Source organism: Mustelus asterias, chromosome 1 (assembly GCF_964213995.1).
Source record: "Mustelus asterias chromosome 1, sMusAst1.hap1.1, whole genome shotgun sequence".
NCBI lineage: Eukaryota > Metazoa > Chordata > Chondrichthyes > Carcharhiniformes > Triakidae > Mustelus > Mustelus asterias.
Genome location: NC_135801.1, coordinates 170,439,739 through 170,462,767, shown reverse-complemented (window position 1 = coordinate 170,462,767; position 23,029 = coordinate 170,439,739).

Below are 23,029 nucleotides of genomic sequence, written 5' to 3'. Positions count from 1 at the left end.
GTCAGACTTTTGAATGGACTTACCTTGCATTAAGTTGATCTTTCTCTACACCCTGGCTATGACTGTAACACTACATTCTGCACTCTCTCGTTTCCTTCGCTATGAATGGTATGTTTTTGTCTGTATAGCGCACAAGAAACAATACTTTTCACTGTATGTTAATACATGTGACAATAATAAATCAAATCAAATCACTCTGCGGATTTCTTGTAGCATGTAAGAGGAATCTCCAGGCTCATGAGACACTGAGTGCCACTGAAGTCTCCCTCTGCATTTCCTTCCACTGTAAACCAAAATATGCTGCAAGGCCTCGGGACCGACAGTGGGAATAATTGGCACCTCTCGCATTTTTAGTCACCCCTATAACATTTTCCAGCGTTGTTACATTAGAATGTGCAAATTTATGTCAATGTTTTCTGCACTGCCATTAGCTGGCAATCAGTTAGTGCAGAAATTGAGCACACTGACTTGTGCAGAGCACGTATGTATCTGTTGTGTGCTGAAATTAATACAATAATTGGCCAGCTAGTTCCTTTTTTAAAGTTCTTTTGGTACAATTGCTCTATTTTGCATTGTATTCAAGGATTAGGATTCTGAGCATGTTTTAGGGTCACACTATAGACAATAGGTCAAAGTGCGCCTGCATACAAGGCCAGATGTTTTAAACCACAGCTGTTTGTTGTAGGATTTATCCTGTGGCCCTTCAAAGGCTTCCAGATAAGACTCTTTAAAGGATTATTTTTCAGGGTCCCAGCTCGTATATCACAGGTTAGACATGATGGGAAGGTTATCTATCGGTGACACACACACAGGTCACAAATAAACTGTCAGTCGAGTTGGGTTGAACCACTGAAAAATACATTTTGATACAGGGTTTCATCCAGTGTGATTTAATGAGTAAAGTAAAGTTTGTTTATTAGTCACAAGTAGGCTTACATTAACACTGCAGTAAAGTTACTCTGAAAATCCCCTAGTCGCCACACTCCAGCACCTGTTCGGGTATACGGAGGGAGAATTTAGCATGGTCAATCCATCTAACCAGCACGTTTTTTGGATTGTGGGGCAAACCAGAGCACCCAGAGGAAAACCAGAGGTTAGACAGGGAGAGAACGTGCAAACTCCACACAGAACTTTAAGAGTTTAAGAGCCGTGGGGTTATGCTGCAACTGTACAGGACCTTGGTGAGACTACATTTGGAATATTGTGCGCAGTTCTGGTCACCTCACTATAAGAAGGATGTGGAAGCGCTGGAAAGAGTGCAGAGGAGATTTACCAGGATGCTGCCTGGTTTGGAGGGTAGGTCTTATGAGGAAAGGTTGAGGGAGCTAGGGCTGTTCTCTCTGGAGCGGAGGAGGCTGAGGGGAGACTTAATAGAGGTTTATAATATGATGAAGGGGATAGATAGAGTGAACGTTCAAAGACTATTTCCTCGGATGGATGGAGCTATTACAAGGGGGCATAACTATAGGGTTCATGGTGGGAGATATAGGAAGGATATCAGAGGTAGGTTCTTTACGCAGAGCGTGGTTGGGGTGTGGAATGGACTGCCTGCAGTGATAGTGGAGTCAGACACTTTAGGAACATTTAAGCGGTTATTGGATAGGCACATGGAGCACACCAGGATGATAGGGAGTGGGATAGCTTGATCTTGGTTTCAGATAAAGCTCGGCACAACATCGTGGGCCGAAGGGCCTGTTCTGTGCTGTACTGTTCTATGTTCTATGTTCTAGACAGTGACCCAAGCCAGGAATCGAACCCGGGACCCTGGTATTGTGAGGCAGCAGTATGCATACTGGAATGAACTTAATGTTGTTTGCCTGAACGTTTGGGACCCATAGCTATAATTAACCAGAACATTTTGTAACGGAGGGAAATTACCAGCCAGCACATTGTTAGACCAGAACAGCTATTAGCAGCTATTAACATTTTGCTCCAACTGTGATACCCCAGAGCACACAGTCTGAATTCCAAGAGCGTATCAACGTGTGCACAAACAGGCAGCACCCACAGCCACTGTGATTACTGGCATTTCGGCATAGCAACAAATGTTTTATTTATTCTCATTTTAATTTGCTAGACCTTCAGTGAATGTTCCCACCGGCACATCGGAATATCTATCGGAGAAGGGAAAATTTTAACAGAAGAATCACAAACAGTAGATGAAAGTTTCGCACATATATGTGTTATCCATTACACTTACTTGGAAATATCAATCGGAAGCAGGCAAAGTACAGAAAGCTCAAATGGTAAACTACTGAGGACATCTAAAAGCAACCATTCACCAATAAACAGTCAGCAGAAACTTCCAATAAAAACAGAGAAAGCAAACAAAATATATTTGGAAAGTCCTTTCAGACACTAGCTTAGGTTTAGACTCAAAAACAAGTTGTAATATAATAAAGACATTGAAAATGTCAAGATTTACAAATAATGACCGATATCATTATGGTTATTAGGGTTATGGGGATCAGGCGGGTAAGTGGAACTGATCCACTTCAGATCAGCCATGATCTTATTGAATGGCGGGGCAGGCTCGAGGGGCTAGATGGCCTACTCCTGCTCCTATTTCTTATGTTCTTATCATACAGAAGGATTCCATTCAGCCCTCGCGCTTGTGTCAGTCTTCAAAAGAACTATCCAATTTGGTCCCACTCCTTTGCACTCCCCCTGTAGCTCTGCTTCTTTTCCCTTTCAAGTTTGTATCCAATTTGCAACTTCTGAATCTACTTCCATGCTCTTTCATGTGAGATCATAACAACTTGCTGCATAAAATAATAGTTCAGTTTCACCTGCTTAAAATATATCTGACCAATATTTCCAGAGGCCTGTGTTTCTCAAAGAGGTCTGAAATTTAATGTTACATGGCTGCTTAACTCGAACTGCTATCAGGGCGGTTAGGGTCTGACCAAAGCCACAAGAAACTACAAAGGGTCACAAATGAAGCCCAGTCCATCACGCAAACCAGCCTCCCATCCATTGACTATGTCTACACTTCCCAATGCCTCAAAAAAGCAGCTAGCATAATTAAGGATCCCATGCACCCCGGACATTCTCTCTTCCACCTTCTTCTATCAGGAAAAAGATACAAAAGTTGAGGTACCAACCAACTCAAGAACAACTTCTTCCCTGTTGCCATCAGACTTTTGAATGGACTTACCTCGCATTAAGCTGATCTTTCTCTGCACCCTAGCTAAGACTGTAACACTACATTCTGCATCCTCTCCTTTCCTTCTCCCCTATGTATTCTATGAATGGTATGCTTTGTCTGTATAGTGCACAGGAAACAATACTTTTCACTGCATACCAATATATGTGACAATAATAAATCAACTCAAATCACATCAAATCAAAAGGGTCAGAACCTAAGAATCTCTCCCTCAAGTATCCACCACCGCCACCCCCCCACACCCCCCCCCCCCCCCCCCCCCCCCCCAACCCCCACTGCCCTTGCCTGCAGGACTCAGACTCAGATATGGTTAATCACACCAATAGATCAGTCAGCAATAACAAAAACAGCAAAACTTTATATAGCACCTTTAATGTACTGGAAAGTCCCAAGGAGCCCCCAGGAGTATTATAAAACGCTGAGCCACACAAGGTGATATTGCAACAGGTGACCAATAGCTTGTCAATGAGTTACATTTTAAGGAGCATCTTGGAGGGGGAGGGAAAAGTGGAGAGACTAGGAGAGAGAATTCCAGAGTTGAGGTTCCCTGGCGGAGAGGCGGAGAGACTAGGGAAGAGAATTCCAGAGTTGAGGTTCCCTGATGGAGAGGCGGAGAGACTAGGGGAGAGAATTCCAGAGCTCAGGTTCCCTCACGGAGAGGCGGAGAGACTAGGGAAGAGAATTCTAGAGTTGAGGTTCCATGGCGGAGAGGCGGAGAGACTAGGGGAGAGAATTCCAGAGTTGAGGTTCCATGGCGGAGAGGCGGAGAGACTAGGGGAGAGAATTCCAGAGCTCAGGTTCCCTGGCATTAGAAGGCGGAAGATGAATTGTGGAGCCATTAATTTCAGGGATGTGCAAGAGGCCAGAATCTAAATGAATTGGTTATTTAGTATCAAGTGTCTCATAAATCATACATAAATCTCTTTCAGGTGACTTAGTTGGCGAGGATATGCATATAACGGAACAGTTTCTGTGCAGCAGCAACATAGCCAGAAATATATGAGCTTCACCAACAATGAACCTATTGTCTATCAAACAAGCAGCTCCAGCTCATCAGCCTGAGGTCATCAGCAGCTTCAGATCATCAACCCCTAAGGACCATCTGCTCAGGCTGCCTCAACCATTTGGTTTGTATCCCACTTTAATTTGTAGCCATCTCCTACTATATCCTGCAGTGCAACTTCATTATAAAATTCACCCAATATTCTCTAAATAAGGTATGTTTGCCTGCTTATTATTTAACACTTTCCTTTACACGTTTGTTCTTTCTACCATTATTCAAAACCATTGAATTGTCTACTTGTGGGTGGCACGGTGGCACAGTGGTTAGCACTGCTGCCTCATAGCACCAGGGACCCGGGTTCAATTCTGGTCTCAGGTCACTGTCTGTGCAGAGTCTGCACGTTCTCCCCGTGTCTGCATGGGTTTCCTCTGAGTGCTCTGGTTTCCTCCCACAGTCCAAAGATGTGTGGGTTAGGTTGATTGGCCATGCTAAATTACCCCTCGTGTCAGGGAGATTAGCAGGGGTAATATGCAGGGGTGTGGTCGGTGCAGACTCGATGGGCCAAATGGCCTCCTTCTGCACTGTAGGAATTCTTTGGTACCTGACTCGCAGCGGAGGCCTCCATTGTGGTCAATACCAGGTTGTTCACTGCTCATGATCCGTACTTTGCTTCTTGTCAATGGAGTTTTGTCCGGCTCCACACACACCTGGCTAAAATCGAGGTCTCACTGTGGCCAAACAGTTTGTCAGTTGCAAAAGGAAATGGCCAAATAAAGAAAAAGGGGCCCCATGTCTGCAACAATACCTCAGTCCCAGTTCATGGAATACAGGGCGGCACGGTGGCACAGTGGTTAGCACTGCTATCTCACAGCGCCAGGGGACTCAGGTTCAATTCCTGGCTGAGGCCACAGTCTGTGTGGAGTCACCCGAATAGGTGCCGGAGTGTGGCGACTGGGGGATTTTCACAATAACTTCATTGCAGTGTTAATGTAATCCTACTTGTGACACTAATAAACAAACTTCATGTCATGATTTCCTTTTTGCAACGCTTCTCCCTGTTCTAGTCTTGTGCTTGATGGAAATTTCTGAGTATTCCAGATGGACCGTCCTCTCCACAACTCCAAGGAATCATTTATAAAAGCAAAAAAGTAACCAAATTGGGTTTTGTCGTATAAATCTCCCCAAATTGTAAAGTACAATCTTGAGAATTGTTTTCTTAAATGACTGCATTGTAAAATGCAGTGGGCAGAATTTTACATCATTGATTCTAAGTGTCCAGCTAGTGTGAAAATGGGAGAGTTCCAGATCCTTTTTTTGGGTGAGTGTTCATGCCCAATCTTATGCAAAGTCTTTGAAAAAATGGTGTAGACTGTTCTAGCTGCTGCAGGCAGTGGGCTGGGATTAATTCATCAGCCAGCCTGCAGAGGGAGCTACTGCGCATGTGCAGACTTCTGATTCTGCACATGCTCAATAGCAACTGCAGGGTTCTGACAGACAGAGAGGGAGCTGTCAGGCCCCTCAAACTGCAAGCAGCCTCAACCGGCTTCCCACTCCCTGCAATCCGCCGATCATGAGCCCCACAACACATGGACATGTAGCCCCCACTGCTAACTCCTCCCACTGCCCAGACTGATCAGGCTACCCCTCCCCCGATCTGAATGTGACTGCAGAGTGGAAGAGCCCCCTCCCCCTCACTCCTGATAGCAGAGCTATCCCATTGCAGAGCGGCAGGTAAAATGCTGGCTGCTTTGCTGAGGCAGTGGGAAATGTAGACAGAGTCAATGGATGATGTAGCATAATTAGGCCATTTGATCCAATGCATCTTCTCTGCCATTTTATTATGTCTGATATGCTCCTCATCCCCATTTTCCTGCCTTCTCCCCATAACCCTTCAACCCATTACCAATTAAAAAGCTGTCTAACTCCTCCTTAAATTTACTCACTGTCCCAGCATCCACCGCAATTTGGGGTACCGAATTCCACAGATTCACAACCTTTTGGGAGGAGTAGTTTTTCCTCAACTCTGTTTTAAACTTGCTACCTCTTATCCTAAGACTATGACTTCTCCATAAGACCATAAGGCCACAAGACATAGGAGCAGAATTAGGCCACTCGGCCCATCGAGGCTGCTCTGCCATTCAATCGTGGCTGATATTTCTCTCATCTCCATTCTCCTGTCTTTTCCCCATAACCCCTGACCCCCTTATTAATCAAGAACCTATCTATCTCTGTCTTAAAGACACTCAATGACCTGGCCTCCGCAGCCTTCTGCGGCAGAGTTCCACAGATTCACCACTCTCAGGCTGAAGAAATTCCTCCTCACTTCTGTTTTAAAGGATCGTCTCTTCGGCCTGAGGTTGTGCGCTCTGGTTCTAGTTTTTCCTACTAGTGGAAACATCTTCTCCATGTCCACTCTATCCAGGCCTCGTAGTATCCTGTATGTTTCAATAAGATCCCCCCTCATCCTTCTAAACTCCAATGAGTACAGACCCAGAGTCCTCAACCGTTCCTCATATGACAAGTTCTTCATTCCAGGGATCATTCTTGTGAACCTCCTCTGGATTCTTCCAAAGGCCAGCACATCCTTCCTTAGATATGTGGCCCAAAACCGCTCACAATACTCCAAATGGGGTTTGACCAGAGCCTTACACAGCCTCTGAAGTACATCCCTGCTCTTCTATTCTAGCCCTCTCGACATGAATGCTAACATTGTATTTGCCTTCCTAACTGCCGACTGAACCTGCACGTTAACCTTAAGAGAACCTTGAACAATGACTCCCAAGTCCCCTTTGTGTTTCTGATTTCCTAAGCTTTTTCCCATTTAGAAAATAGTCTATGCCTCCATTCCTCCTTCCAAAGCGCATGACCTCACACTTTTCCACATTGTATCCCATCTGCCACTTCTTTGCCCACTCTCCTAACCTGTCCAATTCCTTCTGCAGCCCTCCTGCTTCCTCAATACTACCTGTCCCTCTACATAATCTTTGTATCATCTGCAAACTTAGCAACAGTGTCTTCAGTTCCTTCCTCCAAATCATTAATATATATTGTGAAAAGTTGTGGTCCCAGCACTGACCCCTGAGGCACACCACTAGTCACCGGCTGCCATCCTGAAAAAGACCCCTTTATCCCCACTCTCTGCCTTCTGCCAGTCAGAAGTTTAACAACACCAGGTTAAAGTCCAACAGGTTTATTTGGTAGCAAAAGCCACACATGCTTTCGGAGCCCCAAGCCCCTTCTTCAGGTGAGTGGGAATTCTGTTCACAAACAGATAATAAAGTTCTGCCAGTCAGCCAATCCTCTATCCATGCCAGGGCCTTACCCTTAGCACAATGGGCTCGTAACTTATTTAACAGTCTCCTATGCGGCACCTCGTCAAAGGCCTTCTGCAAATCTAAATAAATCACGTCCACTGGTTATCCGTTATTAACTTCCTTGTTACCATCTCAAAGAACTCTAACAGATTTGTCAGACATGACCTCCCCTTGACAATGCCATGCCGACTCAGTCTTACTTTATCATGCACTTCCAAGTACTCTGCGATCTCATCTTTAATAATGGACTCCCGTCCTAGAATGCCCCACAAGAGGAAGCATCCACTCCATGTCTACTTTATCCATATCTTTTTATCATCTTGTACACCTCAATTTGATCTCCCCTCACACTTCTTAATTCCAGAGAGTATAGGCCTAAACTGTTCAATCTCTCTTCATACGACAAATCCCTCGTCTCTGGAATCAATCTAGTGAACCTCCTCTGAACTGCCTCCAATACCATTACATCTTTTCTCAAATAAAGGGACCAAAACTGTGCACAATACTCCAAGTGCGGTCTCACCAATGCCTTGTATAGTTGCAACAATACTTCCTTACCTTTATATTCTATTCCTTTGGCTATAAACGCCAACATTCCATTTGATTTCTTTATTATCTGCTGTACCTGCATTCTAGTTTTCTGTGACTCATGAACGAGGACACCCAGATCCCTCTGCACCGGAGCACCCTGAAGTCTCTCCCCATTTAGATAATAAGTCACCTTCCCATTTTTCTGACCAAAATGCATGACCTCACACTTATCCACGTTAAACTCCATCTGCCACATTTTAGGCCCATCGTCCTAACTGAGGGACATAGACAACATTTACATCTGAGAAGAATTATGACACATGAAAAATGGGAGAAGATGGCCCAATGGTATTATCACTAGACTATTAATCCAGAAACTCAGCTAATGTTCTGGGGACCTGGGTTCAAATCCCGGCATGGCAGATGGTGGAATTTGAATTCAATAAAAAATATTTGGAATTAAGAACCTACTGATGACCATGAAACCATTGTCAATTATCAGAAAAACCCATCTGGTTCACTTGTGTCCTTTAGGGAAGGAAATCTGCCGTCCTTACCAGCTCTGGCCTACATGTGACTCCAGAGCCACAGCAATGTGGTTGACTCTCAAATGCCTTCTGAAATGGCCTAGCAAGCCACTCAGTTCAAGGGCAACTAGGGATGGGCAATAAATGCTACACTTGCCAGTGACGCCCATGTCCCACAAATGATTTTTTTTTTAAATCAGTGAAACTAAGGGCAACGTTTTACACTTTCCACTTTTTTACTATTAATGGGCTTTCACAAGTGGATCAAATGCCACTTTAATACTTAACTTCAATATTTGTAATCAGTAATTTAGTAAATGTAACAGTAGCTGGACAGGAACTGCATTATAGAAAGAGAACTTTCCTCCAAGTTCAGTAGTGTATATCATTGTCCAGTTTTTAAAAAATAAATGGCTTTGAAACCTAATCTAGGTATTTACTTTGGTCGAGCCTTTCTTTTATGGCTGGCAGTAACATGCGGTCAAACTATTATTCTCTGTTCCATGTCACCTTGGGGAGCAGCGGAATTTCCAGCGACCCTTGCTGGAATTGCTCACATGTGGACATTGGATGTGCGAAGAGAATCAGACTTTGCTCTCAATTGAAGAATGGCAAAACTCAGCGTCTGAACCCCAGACATGAAGAATGCAAGTCCATGCCCATTGAATTATAAGGCAGCAGGAGCCAACACCTCCAGGAGTAGAAGGGGGAGAGAGACAAGAATAAGTTAATGGTGAAGGAGCAATAAATCCACAGCATGTTGAATGCTCCTGCTGAAACAATTGGCCTGCCTATTTTTCATTGGGATCTAAAATGTCAAACCATGGTATTCATATCTTCAATAGGTACCATACAAGAATTCCCAATTGATATGTTTGATGATGGTATTAGTCTGCATGCAATGTGTTTTACATTTCGGAGATAATGTAAAGTGACATTATGGTTCACTGTACATATGGAAAAAATATTCACCAGAGCCTGTTTTATTTTTTTCTTGCCTTTTATATTTTGCTGGTAAAAGGAATGTAAACGTATCCATCCAGGAGTCTTTCCATCGGAATTCCACTCATCCTAAGCCAAGGTTAGTAACTGCTTTCACTGGGTAACCTCCAGCACAGATCTCAAAGCTATTTTCTATAGAGTCCTTGGCTACCAACTTGAGCATTTCTGCAGTCAGCAGCAGGGAATGTTGTCGTTCCTGGGCATGGGGTTAATTGAACCAATACGATAAGAACATATTCTTTCAGAGATTATGCATTTCAACAATATATGCAATAACAGATGGCTGGGAGTGTGCGTTAAAGGACACAAGAACACTTGAGAACTTCAATCATTGTTAAGGGAGCTAATGCATCATCTCATTTATAATACGGCGATTGTCTAATCATGGTCAAGGTTGAAGCAGATCCTAGGACCTGACGCACAAACACAGCCAGGAAGATTGGTCACATAGGATACTCTTCCGTGGGTCTTCAGCCTGATCTCCCTTTAAAGGAAACTCCTTCACATAGAATCATGGATCATAGAATCTCTACAGTGCAGAAGGAAGCCATTCGGCCCATCGAGTCTGAAACTGACCCTCTGACAGAGCCTCTTCCCCAGGACCACTCCAAATCCGTAACTCCACACATTTACCCCACTAATCCCCTAACCTACACATTTCGGGACATTAAGGGGCAATTTGGCATGGCCAATCCACCTAACCTGCATATCTTTAGACTTTTAAATCTTTTACATGACATAAAGAAGGCAGTTTCTGCAGCAGATTACAGCTCCCCATCAATGAATACCAATACATAGAAACGTAGAAACTAGAAGCAGGAGTAGGCCATCCGGTCCTTCGAGTCTACTCCGACATTCATCTTGATCATGGCTGATCATATCAATACCCTGATCCCGCCCTCAAATTCCTTGCTCCCCTTAGCCCCAAGAGCTATATCTAATTCCTTCCTGAAATCACTCAACATTTTGGCCTCAACTACTTTCTGGGTGAAGAAATTTCTCCTCACCTCAGTCGTAAAAGGTTTAACCCTTATCCTCAAACGATGACCCATAGTTCTGGATTCCCCTGCCATCGGGGACATAGATAGAAACCCTACAGTGCAGAAGGAGGCCATTCGGCCCATCGAGTCTGCACCGACCACAACCCCACCCAGGCCCTACCCCCACATATTTACCCGCTAATCCCTCTAACTACACATCTCAGGGACAATTTTTAACCTGGCCAATCAACCTAACCCGCACATCTTTGGACGGTGGGAGGAAACCGGAGTACCCGGAGGAAACCCACGCAGACACGAGGAGAATGTGCAAACTCCACACAGACAGTGACCCGAGCCGGAAATCCAATATATCACCATACTTGCTGTAAGTTTGCGGACGACACAAAATTGGCAGGACTTGCAGATAGTGAGGAGCATTGTCAGAAGCTACAGAAGGATATAGATAGGCTGGAAATTTGGGCAAAGAAATGGCAGATGGAGTTCAATCCTGATAAATGCAAGTGATGCATTTTGGTAGAAATAATGTAGGGAGGAGCTATACGATAAATGGCCGAACCATAAAGGGTGTAGATACGCAGAGGGACCTGGGTGTGCAAGTCCACAGATCCTTGAAGGTGACGTCACAGGTGGAGAAGGTGGTGAAGAAGGCATATGGCATGCTTGCCTTTATAGGACGGGGCATAGAATATAAAAGTTAGGGTCTGATGTTGCAGATGTATAGAACGTTGGTTCGGCCGCATTTGGAATACTGCGTCCAGTTCTGGTCGCCACACTACCAGAAGGACGTGGAGGCTTTGGAGAGAGTACAGAGGAGGTTTACCAGGATGTTGCCTGGTATGGAGCGGCTTAGTTATGAGGAGAGATTGGGTAAACTGGGGTTGTTCTCCCTGGAAAGACGGAGGATGAGGGGAGACTTAATAGAGGTGTATAAAATTATGAAAGGCATAGATAGGGTGAACGGTGGGAAGCTTTTCCCTAGGTCGGTGGTGACGTTCACGAGGGGTCATAGGTTCAAGGTGAAGGGGGGGAGGTTTAACACAGATATCAGACGGACATATTTTACACAGAGGGTGGTGGGGGCCTGGAATGCGCTGCCAGGCAAGGTGGTGGAGGCGGACACACTGGGAACGTTTAAAACTTATCTAGACAGCCATATGAACGGAGTGGGAATGGAGGGATACAAAAGAATGGTCTAGTTTGGACCAGGGAGCGGCGCAGGCTTGGAGGGCCGAAGGGCCTGTTCCTGTGCTGTATTGTTCTTTGTTCTTTGTAACTTGTCAATGATATTAGCGGGGTTGAAGTTCCATGGAGATTCGTCATTCATCCACAATTCCTGATCTTTCACTGATGTTCCTGCAGGAGACTGGGGCACTGTAGAGATTCTATACAAGTATCTTTTTCCACTGTACTTTGTCTGAGTGTGAAGAACATAGGAACAGGAGTTGACATTGAGCCCCTCAAATCTGTTCTGTCGTAGAATCATAGAATCCCTACACTGCAGAAGGAGGCCATTTGGCTCATCGCGTCTGCACCACCCACAATCCCACCCATCCCCGTAACCCAATGGATTTACCCTAGCCAGTCCCCCTGACACTAAGGGGCAATTTAACATGGCCAATCCACCTAACCCGCATATCTTTGGATTGTGGGAGGAAACCGGAGCACCCGGAGGAAACCCATGCAGACATGGGGAGAGCGTGCAGACTCCACACAGACAGTGACCCAAGCCGGGAATCGAACCCGGGTCCCTGGCGCTGTGAGGCAGCAGTGCTAACCACTGTGCCACCATTCTGTCCTATTCAATAAGACCAAGGCTTCTCTGTATTTTAACTTCACCTACACACCTTGGTTCAGTATCAAAATTCTAACAATCTCAGGTTTGGAATTTTCAATTGACCAATGGCATCAACATCTTTGGAAAGAGAGAGTTGAGATTTCTGCTATTTTTTATGTGAAGAAGTTACATCAGATGTGAATGGCCGAGTTCTAATTATAAAACTGCTCCTTTTGTGCCATAAGTAACTCTGTGACTCTGTGATACCATCCACAAACATTCATTTCCTCCACCACCGATGCACAGTATGAGCGGTGTGTACCATCTACAAGATGCACTGCAGCAACTCCCCAAGACTCCTTCGACAGAATCTTCCAAATCCACAGCCTCTACCACCTGGAAAGACAAGGGCAGCAGATGGATGGGAACACCGCCACCTGCATGTTCCCCTCCAACTCACTCACCATCCTGTCTTGGAGTTATATCGCTGTTCCATTACAGTCACTGGGTCAAATTCCTGCAGCTCCCTCCCTAACAGCACTGTAGATATTCCTAAAACGTATGGACTGCAGTGGTTTAAGACAGTTCACCACCACCTTCACAAGAACAATCGGCTTGGGCAATAAATGCTGGCCCAGCCACTGGCGCCTATATTCCATGATCAAATAATAATGAAACAAAATGCACTAGTGTGATAGAATATTGTGCCCAAGCTTTAACTCATAATCCATAACCTTGTCCCCAATAGACTTCCAATTTCAAGGCTGGTTAGTGGGTCACAGCAGCAGCTAATATTGATTCCAGTGGGACATATTGAAACACATATGACCCTGAACGGACATGATAAGGGTGGATGTTGATAGGATGTTTCCCTCTGTGGGAAAGACTAGAACAAGGGGACACTATTTAAAAATAAGCAATCTCCCATTTAAGACAGAGATGAGGATTTTTTTCTCTCAAAGGATTGTTAAAAGTAAAATGTACACAAGCTCATTGGAACTGTCAAGCTCCTTGAACCTGTCAAAAGAAACTGTCAAAAACAACTGTCAAGCTCTCAAGGTATTTAAAACTCCTGCCCTTTAAATATTTGAAAAACCTCAGGAACATTGAAAAACATTGATTGTTATTTTAGTCTGTTGACATAATCCTGAGGGTTAACATTACTGGATGACTGATTTCACAACCTTCCATTATCACAGTGGGGTGTCTTTCAGTTCACAGTTTAATTGGAGTATCCAAGTGGTTATAGACTCTGAAGTGGGGCCCTGAATTCTAATGCTTGCTTTTATTAGGAATTTAAAAAGGTTAAATGAAGGAATGGGATTTTATCAATGGTAGTGGCCCAGACCTTTCAACCAAGATTGTAAACCCTATTTCTGACTCTATCAGACAAAAAAGCACACTTACTTTCCACCGGAAAGTAGCTGTATAAGGTGCTGGTGAGGCCACACCTGGAGTACTGTGCACAGTTTTGGCCTCCTTACTTGAGAAAGGATATACTGGCACTGGAGGGAGCGCAGAGGAGATTCACTAGGATGATTCTGGAGAGGGTTGGCTTATGAGGAGAGACTGAGTAGACTGGGATTGTACTCAGTATAATTTAGAAGAATGAGGGGAGATCTTATAGAAACATATAAGATTATGAAGGGAATAGATAACATAGAAGCAGGGAGGTTGTTTCCACAGGCGGATGAAACTAGAACTAGGGGGCATAGCCTCAAAATAAGGGGGAGCAGATTTAGGACTGAGTTGAGGAGGAACTTCTTTACCCAAAGGGTTGTGAATCTGTGGAATTCCCTGCCCAGTGAAGCAGTTGAGGCTGCCTCATTGAATGTTTTTAAGGCAAAGATAGATAGATTTTTGAACAGTAAAGGAACTAAGGGTTATGGTGAAGGGGTGGGTGAGTGGAGCTAAGTCCACAAAAAGATCAGCCGTGATCTTATTGAATGGCGGAGCAGGCTCGAGGGGCCAGATGGCCTACTCCTGCTCCTAGTTCTTATGTTCTTATGAAATTTAAGGGTAGTTTTCTGAAGAGGGGCCTTTACACCCAGCCCTATTGAGAAAACCTTGTATCGAGCAGCGCAGAGAATCAATGCAGAAACAATGCCATTTTTATGGTGCCAGCTGCTATATTCCGGTAAGTAAAGAATTCAAATGTCCCAAAGCTGCTTTGAAAACAGTTCTTCTTCTTTTTGGGTAGTCCCTCGCAGTTGTGGATAACTTGCTTCCACACCGAAAATGAGTTCTTAGATGATTGAGGAGTCCAGTGTGAGAGCTACAGTCTCTGTCACAAGGAGGAGAGGGTGTGTGGGATGCCCAGATTGCTATGGCTTCCTTTCACTGTTGACACTTGGCTTCAGCTTGCTCCTGGCGATGAAACACCAGCTGTTCAGCTCCTTCCGGGATGCTTTTCCTCCAGTTTGGCCAGAGATTCCCAAATGCCAGTTGGGATGTTGCACGTTTTCATGAAGACTTTGAGAGTGCCCTGGGACTCACTTGCTATGTCGAAGCTCCGAGTAGAGCAATTGTTTCAGGTGTCTTGTGTCAGGTATGTGGACAATGTGGCCCACCAGCAGAGCTGATCGAGCATGGTCAATGCTTTGATGCTTCAGCTATTGGCCTGAGTGGAAAACACTGATGTTGGTGCACCTCTGCTGCCAATAGATTTGCAGGATGTTGCAAAGGCAGTGGTACTTCCCCAGGGGTTTGAGGTTCTTGCTGTAAATAGTCCATGACTCTGAGCCTTATAGGAGGATGAGTATCACTACTGTTGTGTAGATCATGAGCTTGGCATTGGGCCTGAGGTCTTGCTCTTTAAACACCCTCTTCCTCAGGCAACTGAAAGCTGCACTGGCACACTGAAGGTAGTGTTGAACCTTGTCATCAATGTCTGTCCTTATTGACCATAAACTCCCAAGGTATTGAAAATTACAATGGAGAGTAAGTGTGTAAGGTAAATGGGTAAGAGGGAAAGGTGAGTAAGGGGGTAGGGTGAGTGAGGTAAGTGGCTAAGGGGGTGGAGTGGGTAAGATAAATGGGTAGGGATAGGATGAGTAAGGGAGTTGGATGCCAGCGAGTGTGTGCGGGCAAGGTAGTGAGTGATTAGCTTGGTAGGGTGAATGAGGTGGAGGAGGTGGTAGGGGGGTGGATGTGTGGGGTTGGTAGGGTGGCCAGGTTGGGAGTTGTCAAGTCAGATTGTGCAGGGAGTAGTCAAGGCATTGTTTAACCAGAAGCTAATGTAGATCAGTAAGCCTAGGGTTGCTGAGTGAATAAGCCTTGGTATGAGTAAGGACACAGAAAGAGTTTTGGATGAATTTAACATTATGGAGGGTAGAAGGTGGATAGACAGCCAAGAGTCCATTGCTATACATCAAGTCCAGAGATTAAAAGAAGGCATGGATGAGTCTGGCATGGTCAAGCGATGTTACAGAGGTGGAAACAGGCGGTAGTCTTAGCGACGGTGCGAATATGTGATCAGGAGCTATTCCCAGGGTTAAATATAATACCAAGAATACAACAGTCTGGTTCGACCTCCGATAATTGCCAGGACAGGGATGGAGTTATTGGAAAAGGAACAGGTTTGTAGTGGGGACCAAAGACCACATTCTAAATCAATATCCAATCAGTTCAACCGTCACCATCACTACCGTGACTCTGTTTTCTGATTCATTTTTGTATTTTATACAGAAACCGACAAGTTGAAATAAGAGAGGAATGGGATGGGAATAAAGAATGGGACAGCACCCTGCTATGAGCTACTCTGCTGGTAAGAAAGAAGTTGCATTTAAATAGCATCTTTCAGAATATCGGGATCTCCCAAAGCAGTTAATAAAGTCAGGGAACTTTTACCTGAGACTTTCTGCTGCAAGGTGGGTGAACTGAGGTCGGATACGAGTTGTCTATGGAGGCAGAACAGGTGCCAGCATCACTCTCTGAATATCCAGAGAGAGTCCAAGAATCAATTCCTTACCAAATTGGGGCATCTAACCTTAGACACTGGGTGCGTTCCCTACTCCCACTCACTGCATTAAAAACGGTCCAAAGAACATTCTAGACCCTTGTGTTCAATGTCATAGGAGACTGCCACCTTCTGACTCTGTACCATTTCCTGGATTCCTCTCAGACAACTTCTTACATAATTTTAGAAGTGCAAAATTGGTTAGAAAGTTATCTGATTTTGCCCCTTCACATAACATTAGACGATCCCATCCAACAAGAAGGGCATTTAGTCACTGCTGTAGTGTAGCAACGCAGTAGCCAAGTTGCGCACAACCATGTCTCACAAAGAGAGATATGGTACTGATCTAATGTTCCAGTGGTGCTGGTTGAGTGATGAAGATTGATCCGCATACCTTGGTGAACACCCTATGTCCTTTTTCAGGTTAGTGCACTGTGATCTTTTACATTCAGCGCAGAGGGTTTCAGACGTGTCTTGCTGGAATCACCCTTCCGAATGATGACACCTCCAAAAGTACAGCACTCCCTCAGTACCGCACTGAACTTTCAACCCAGATTCTGTGCTCAAGTGCCCGGGTTGTGATCTAAACCCACAACCTTCTCATTCAGGCAAGAGCGTGACCTCTGAACCATGGTGGACACTTATCCCCGTGACTCAGGGAGAGTAGATTTCCTCTGGCAGTACAAAGTGCGATGTACTGGACCGCAAACAGATTGAGGAGCTCTGCTTTCCAAGACGGTGTCCAATTTGGATCATTTATTATTTCTTTCAGAATTGCAGACGGTGGAAATCTGAAATCAAAACAGAAAATGCTGGAGGGGAGGGATGGGGGGGTGGGGGGTGGGGGGGACGGTTCGTGGGGGCGACCTAATAGCTAGCATCTGACTGAGAAAATATAAATTAAATAAGATAGGACCCTATAAAAGAACAAAGAACATAGAAAATTACAGCACAGGAACAGGCCCTTTGGCCCTCCAAGCCTGCACCAACCATGCTGCCTGACTGAACTAAAACCCCTATCCTTCCAGGGATCATATCCCTCTATTTCCATTCTATTCATGTATTTGTCAAGACGCCCCTTAAAAGTCACTACCGTATCCGCTTCCACTACCTCCCCCGGCAGCGAGTTCCAGACACCCACCACCCTCTGTGTACAAAACTTCGCAGAAGCAATTTATTTCTCTTCTCTGTAAGAAGATTCCTGAGCAGAAAGTACTGAAGTTTTGCTTTCGCGACATGTCATAGCAAATTTCAGACAACAGCATATAATCCATCACTTCAACAGCCATTTTTAATTTTCCAAACCACTTTGGGGAATTGGTAATATTGACATAAAATTAGTGGGCTCTACCTCTGATCAAGCAATGATACTGGAGTGCTTTGTTGTTTGGTAAGATCTTTGAGATGGAAGCTTGATTTATTTATAAGGTACAGTAATACAAATACTTACCAGTGTGGGAGGAAACACTGGAAGTCAAACTGGTCACGAAAAGCAATCATCCAAGACTATCACTCACTCCTCTTGTTATTTGGAAAAATGAATCATCCTGTCCCATTGGCAATGACTCACATGATTGGCTTGTTCGTTACACATGGTTGGCCAACCAGGCTGTGTCCTATTGTGGCAAAAGTGGGGAGGTCTGGGAAATAAAAGGCCTCACAAAATACATGGTCTGTGGCCACAGATTCTTAGACATGAGAGCTGAGAGAACAGGTGCTGTGTGCATGTGGGATACAGTGTTGGTATTTTTAACAAATGAGAATGTGTCTGCTCTGCCATGTCTTCAGCTATTGCTGCGGTGAATGAATGATGTGCTATTCTTATTGGATGGTGTCATCTAATCTCATGTGAAGGGGCAAAGTCAAAGAGCCTTCTAAACACTTTTTTGCACTTCTGTAAAAAGTTGTCTTGGAGGAACCCAGGAAATAGTACAGAGTTAGAAGGTGGCAGCCTCCTATGACATTGAGCACAAGGGTCTAGAAAGACCATTTTTAATGCAGTAAGAGGGAACGCTCCCAGTGTCTAAAGTTAGATGCCCCAATTTGGTAAGGAATTGATTCTTGGGTTTTATCTGGATATTCGGAGGGAGATGCTGGCACCTGCCTCCTTAGACAACTTGCATTCGACCTCAGTTCACCCCCCTTGTAGCAGAAGGTAAAAGTGTTCCTACTCCTCCTAGTTTCACAGAATTGGGGAAAACAAATTCACTTTTTAATAGCAGTAACATCCCAAAACTCAAAGCCTGTTCCACTCAGGACGATCCAATTTAAACAGGCCCCTCATTAATAAATTCAAGGAGCCTAACATCTATTTGGTGTCCACTTGAAATATGGCTTGACCAATCTGAGATTGGATCTTTCACAGATTTTAATGGGGCATTGGATAGAGCAACCCCAAATTGGTCCTTAACCCAGCAAGTAGATAAGAGTTGCTCTTCAGCACTCCTCAGTCAACAGGGTTGATCCCTTGGCTTGATGGTAATGGTGGAGTGTGGGATTGCAATTGTGGTGGAGTACTATTCCGCTGCTGCTAATGACCCACAATGTCTCATGGCTGTCACGATGTGAGCTGCTCGATCTGTTCTGAATCGATCCCATGTAGTAGGGTGAGAGAGCCACCCAACACAAAGGCAGGGGTCTGAAATATGATGGCTGGATTTTGTCTCCACAAGAACTGTGTACCCCTTACACCTACCAATATTGTCATGGACAGGCGCATCTGTGACAGATAGGTGGGCGAAGGTGAGGTCATGTGGGTTTTTCCCTCATGTTAGTTCTTTCACCACCTTCCAAAGGTCCCGTCTGGCAGTTATACCCTCAGAACTTGGTTAACATGGTCAGTGGTGGTGCTGTTAAGTTAATCAGTGATGGGGGTGAATTTTCCCATTCCGCCACCTCACGGGAATCATAGTGTGCGAGGAGTGGACCACAGAACATTCTGTTGAGCTTGGGCAGGATTTCCCAGTTTCGGGGCGAGCGTGGCTGGATAACCCCACCCCAGGGCTTTCAAATTTCCAACCCAGGGTGCTATCCTCCTTGTTCCTTCCAATTTGTATTCAACATGGGGGTGTAGTGAGTCATCAGCTGAGTGAGACAATAGGCAGTAATCAGCAGGATGTTTCCTTGCCCTTGCTCGACCTGATACCATAAAGGGCCCATAGTCAATGTTAAGGACTCCCAGAGCTATTCCCTCCTGACTATATACCACAGTACCATGCCGCCAACTATGGCGGGTCTACCCTGCCTGTGGTCAGGGGATGCCCAAGGATGGTGATGGAGGAATGGGACAATTTTACATCGGACGTTTTCAACAAATGTGGGCATAGGAATCTATAACGAGAAAAGTGACATAAAGTGACATTATGGACGGCACGGTGGCAGTTAGCACTGCTGCCCCACAGCACCAGGGTCCCGGGTCACTGCCTGTGTGGTGTTTGCACATTCTCCCCGTGTCTGCGTGGGTTTCGTCTGGGTGCTCCGGTTTCCTCCCACAGTCCAAAGATGTGCGGGTTAGGTGGATTGGCCATGCTAAATTGCCCCTTAGTGTCAGGGGGACTAGCTGGGGTAAATACATGGTGTTATGGGGATAGGGCCTGGGTGGGATTGTGGTTGGTGCAGACTCGATGGGCCAAATGGCCTCCTTCTGCACTGTAGGGATTCTATGATTCTAAGTAATTGCAGATACTAAATTATCTGCACCCACAAATTCACCTAAAATCATGCAACCATGCTGGAGACAAAGGAGGTCATTTTGATTCTGGGTGACAGTGTAAAGTGGACAATAGAACATTACAGTGCAGAAAGAAGCCATTCGGCTCATCAAATCTGCACCGACCACCCAGACCCTATCTCCACAACCCCATGCATTTACCCTAGCTAGTTCCCCCTGACACTAAGGGTCAATTTAGCACGGCCAATCCACCGAACGCGCACAGCTTTGGACTGTGGGAGGAAACCGGAACACCCGGAGGAAACCCATGCAGACACGGGGAGAACATGCAGACTCCACACAGACAGTGACCCGATGCCGGGAACTGAACCAGAGTTCCTGGTGCTGTGGGGCAGTAGTGCTAACCACTGTGCCACCATGCCCCCCCCCCCACCACCCGCCCCAATAGCAATATGGTTAAATGTTATACACCCCTCTGCCAATGAGGTGCATATCATGGAGAGGTATATATCATGGAGAGGTATATAACATGAAGAGGTATATAACATAGAGATGTGTATAACGTGGAGCTAAGCCTGGGCATTGCACGTTTTACACTATTATTCAAAATCCAAATTCATTTCAGATTGTGTCTATTTCCAAGTAAGTTCATATTAAATGCAGCATGGAGGAGAATAGTTGTTGATGTGATGGGAGGGAACTGTATCTATAAAGGGAGTTGCTTTCATTGCACTCTGCTATGACTATTCAAGCATGATATGTTCCTGAGGTTTTATCTCAAACAAGAATGATCACTCAGACATAATTCAGTGCAAAGTGTCTGTAGTTGATAAACATGTAATGTTGGTTTCATAAATGCCATTTGTAATCTGTCACAGTCAGCTTGAACTTGTGGGACTCTCTGCTTTCTGCCCTCTGAAGATGTATTACTTATCACGATTAGTGTTCATTACAGTATATTCACTCCCAGCCTGGAGGTCTGCATGAAGGCTGCGGAAGACGTAGATAGGCAGGACAGAATTGGTGAATTTACCCGGCTCTGTGAACATAACATTTATTGCTGAAAAGAAAGAGATGTGCTGTCGAAACTTTTCAGCTTGCACTCATCAGGACAAATGCGCAAGAATACCAATTGTAAAGAGAACAATAATTGATACAGCAGAAGAAGAGAGTGCTGATTGGTCAGCAATTGGACTCCGATTGGTAGAAATGTTGCCAAGATGAATGCACCAGGGAACAGTTAACTGCCAAGCTTTTGTTCAAATTCAAACTAGGCGGGTCAACTCTGATTGGTCAAGACATTGCCCACGGGGACTGAAGTAGGGAATGGCTGAATAAATAGACAAATCCATGAAGCTGTAGGCATTCTGAGGTTGTTGACATGGCAATTATAACTGTTCATAAATTTCTCTTATTTTTAAGATTGTTTTGCATCGGTAACCAAAAGGGGGCCGGGGTACTGGAGACAACTAAAAGTGAGGCATTAATGTTATAAGGTCAATGTAAGTATGGCAACTGTCAGGACAGGTTTGGCTGTGAAAGATAACAAAATGTGACAAATATAATGTATTGACAAGTAAGAAGGCAGGGTAGCTTTGCCAGTCAAAAAAGGAAAGGACATGAAAGGAAGGGCAAACCTAGCATAGAGAAGGAAACAGGATCCATGTTTTTAAAAATTCGTTCGTGGGACATGGGCATTGCTGGCTGGCCAGCATTTATTGCCCACCCCTAGTTGCCCTTGAACTGTGTGGCTTGTCTGGCCATTTCAGAGGGCAGTTGAGAGTCAACCACATTGCTGTGGCCCTGGAGTCACATGTAGGTCAGACCAGGTAAGGATGTGGCAGGATTTAAACCCTGGTCCCCAGAACATTAGCTGAGTTTCTGGATTAATAGACTAGCGATAATACTACTAGGCCATCACCTCACCATGTGGCTGGAGATAAAGGACAGGAAGTGATCTGTTGCATTATTAGGGATATCTTACACACTACCAAATAGTGGAAAGGAAGTGGGGGGAGAAAGAGGGATATCGGCCAAACGCGGGCAATTGTGACTAGATGGGACAGCACCATCGGCATGGACCAGTTGGGCCAAAGGGCCGTGTTGTATTGCTCTATGACTCTATGGGTGGGATTTTACGGCTTAATTCGTCCTGAAACTGTAAAATCCCACTCTGATTTCCATGGTGGGAGGGGTGGTAAAATTCCAGCCTGTGACTCTATGAATCCATGAAATGGTTAAAAGACAAAATCCTAGTCATAGGTGATTTCAATTCCCCTCAAACAAACTGGCAGAGTGGACGGGCTAAAGCAGGGAAGGGGCTGGAGCTTTTCTAGTGTGTACAAGGTCCATTTTACAAGCACAACAAGGGAGGAAACACAACTAGTCTGAGAAATTGGAAATGCACTGGGGCAGATAAGAGAAGTAAGCATGGAAGAATTTACAGGCAATAGACTGGGGGAGAAAACAATTAGTAGCGAAAGAGGATGAAGGCAAATTGGCGAAAAACATTGACAGGTAAAGATATAGAATAATGTGGGAATGTTCAAATGAGGAATCGGCGGAGGTTCAAATAGTTTAAACAGCAGCCTTTTCATATTATCTACTGTTACGGACAGAGATGAGGGAGAACTGAAACCCCAATTCCCTTCCCTTACTGTCTATAATCAGTGTGCTTTTTGAAAAGGAAGTAATGTGTATTTATTCACTCCTGAGTGTGTTCTCAATTTCAATATCCAGCAGCAAACCTTTGTGTGTTTAAATAAAGATGGTTTTTCATTTAAACATTAATGCTGAAAGTTTAATGCTACATTTCTCACCTCACACACACCCACACACACCCACACACACACTCACATACACTCACACACACACACTCACACACACTCACACACACACTCACATACACACTCACTCACTCACTCACACACACACATTCACACACACACACCCACACACACTCACTCACATACACTCACACACACACTCCAACACACATACACACTTACACACACACACTCACACACACTCACACACACACACTCACACACACACTCACATACACACTCACACACACACTCACA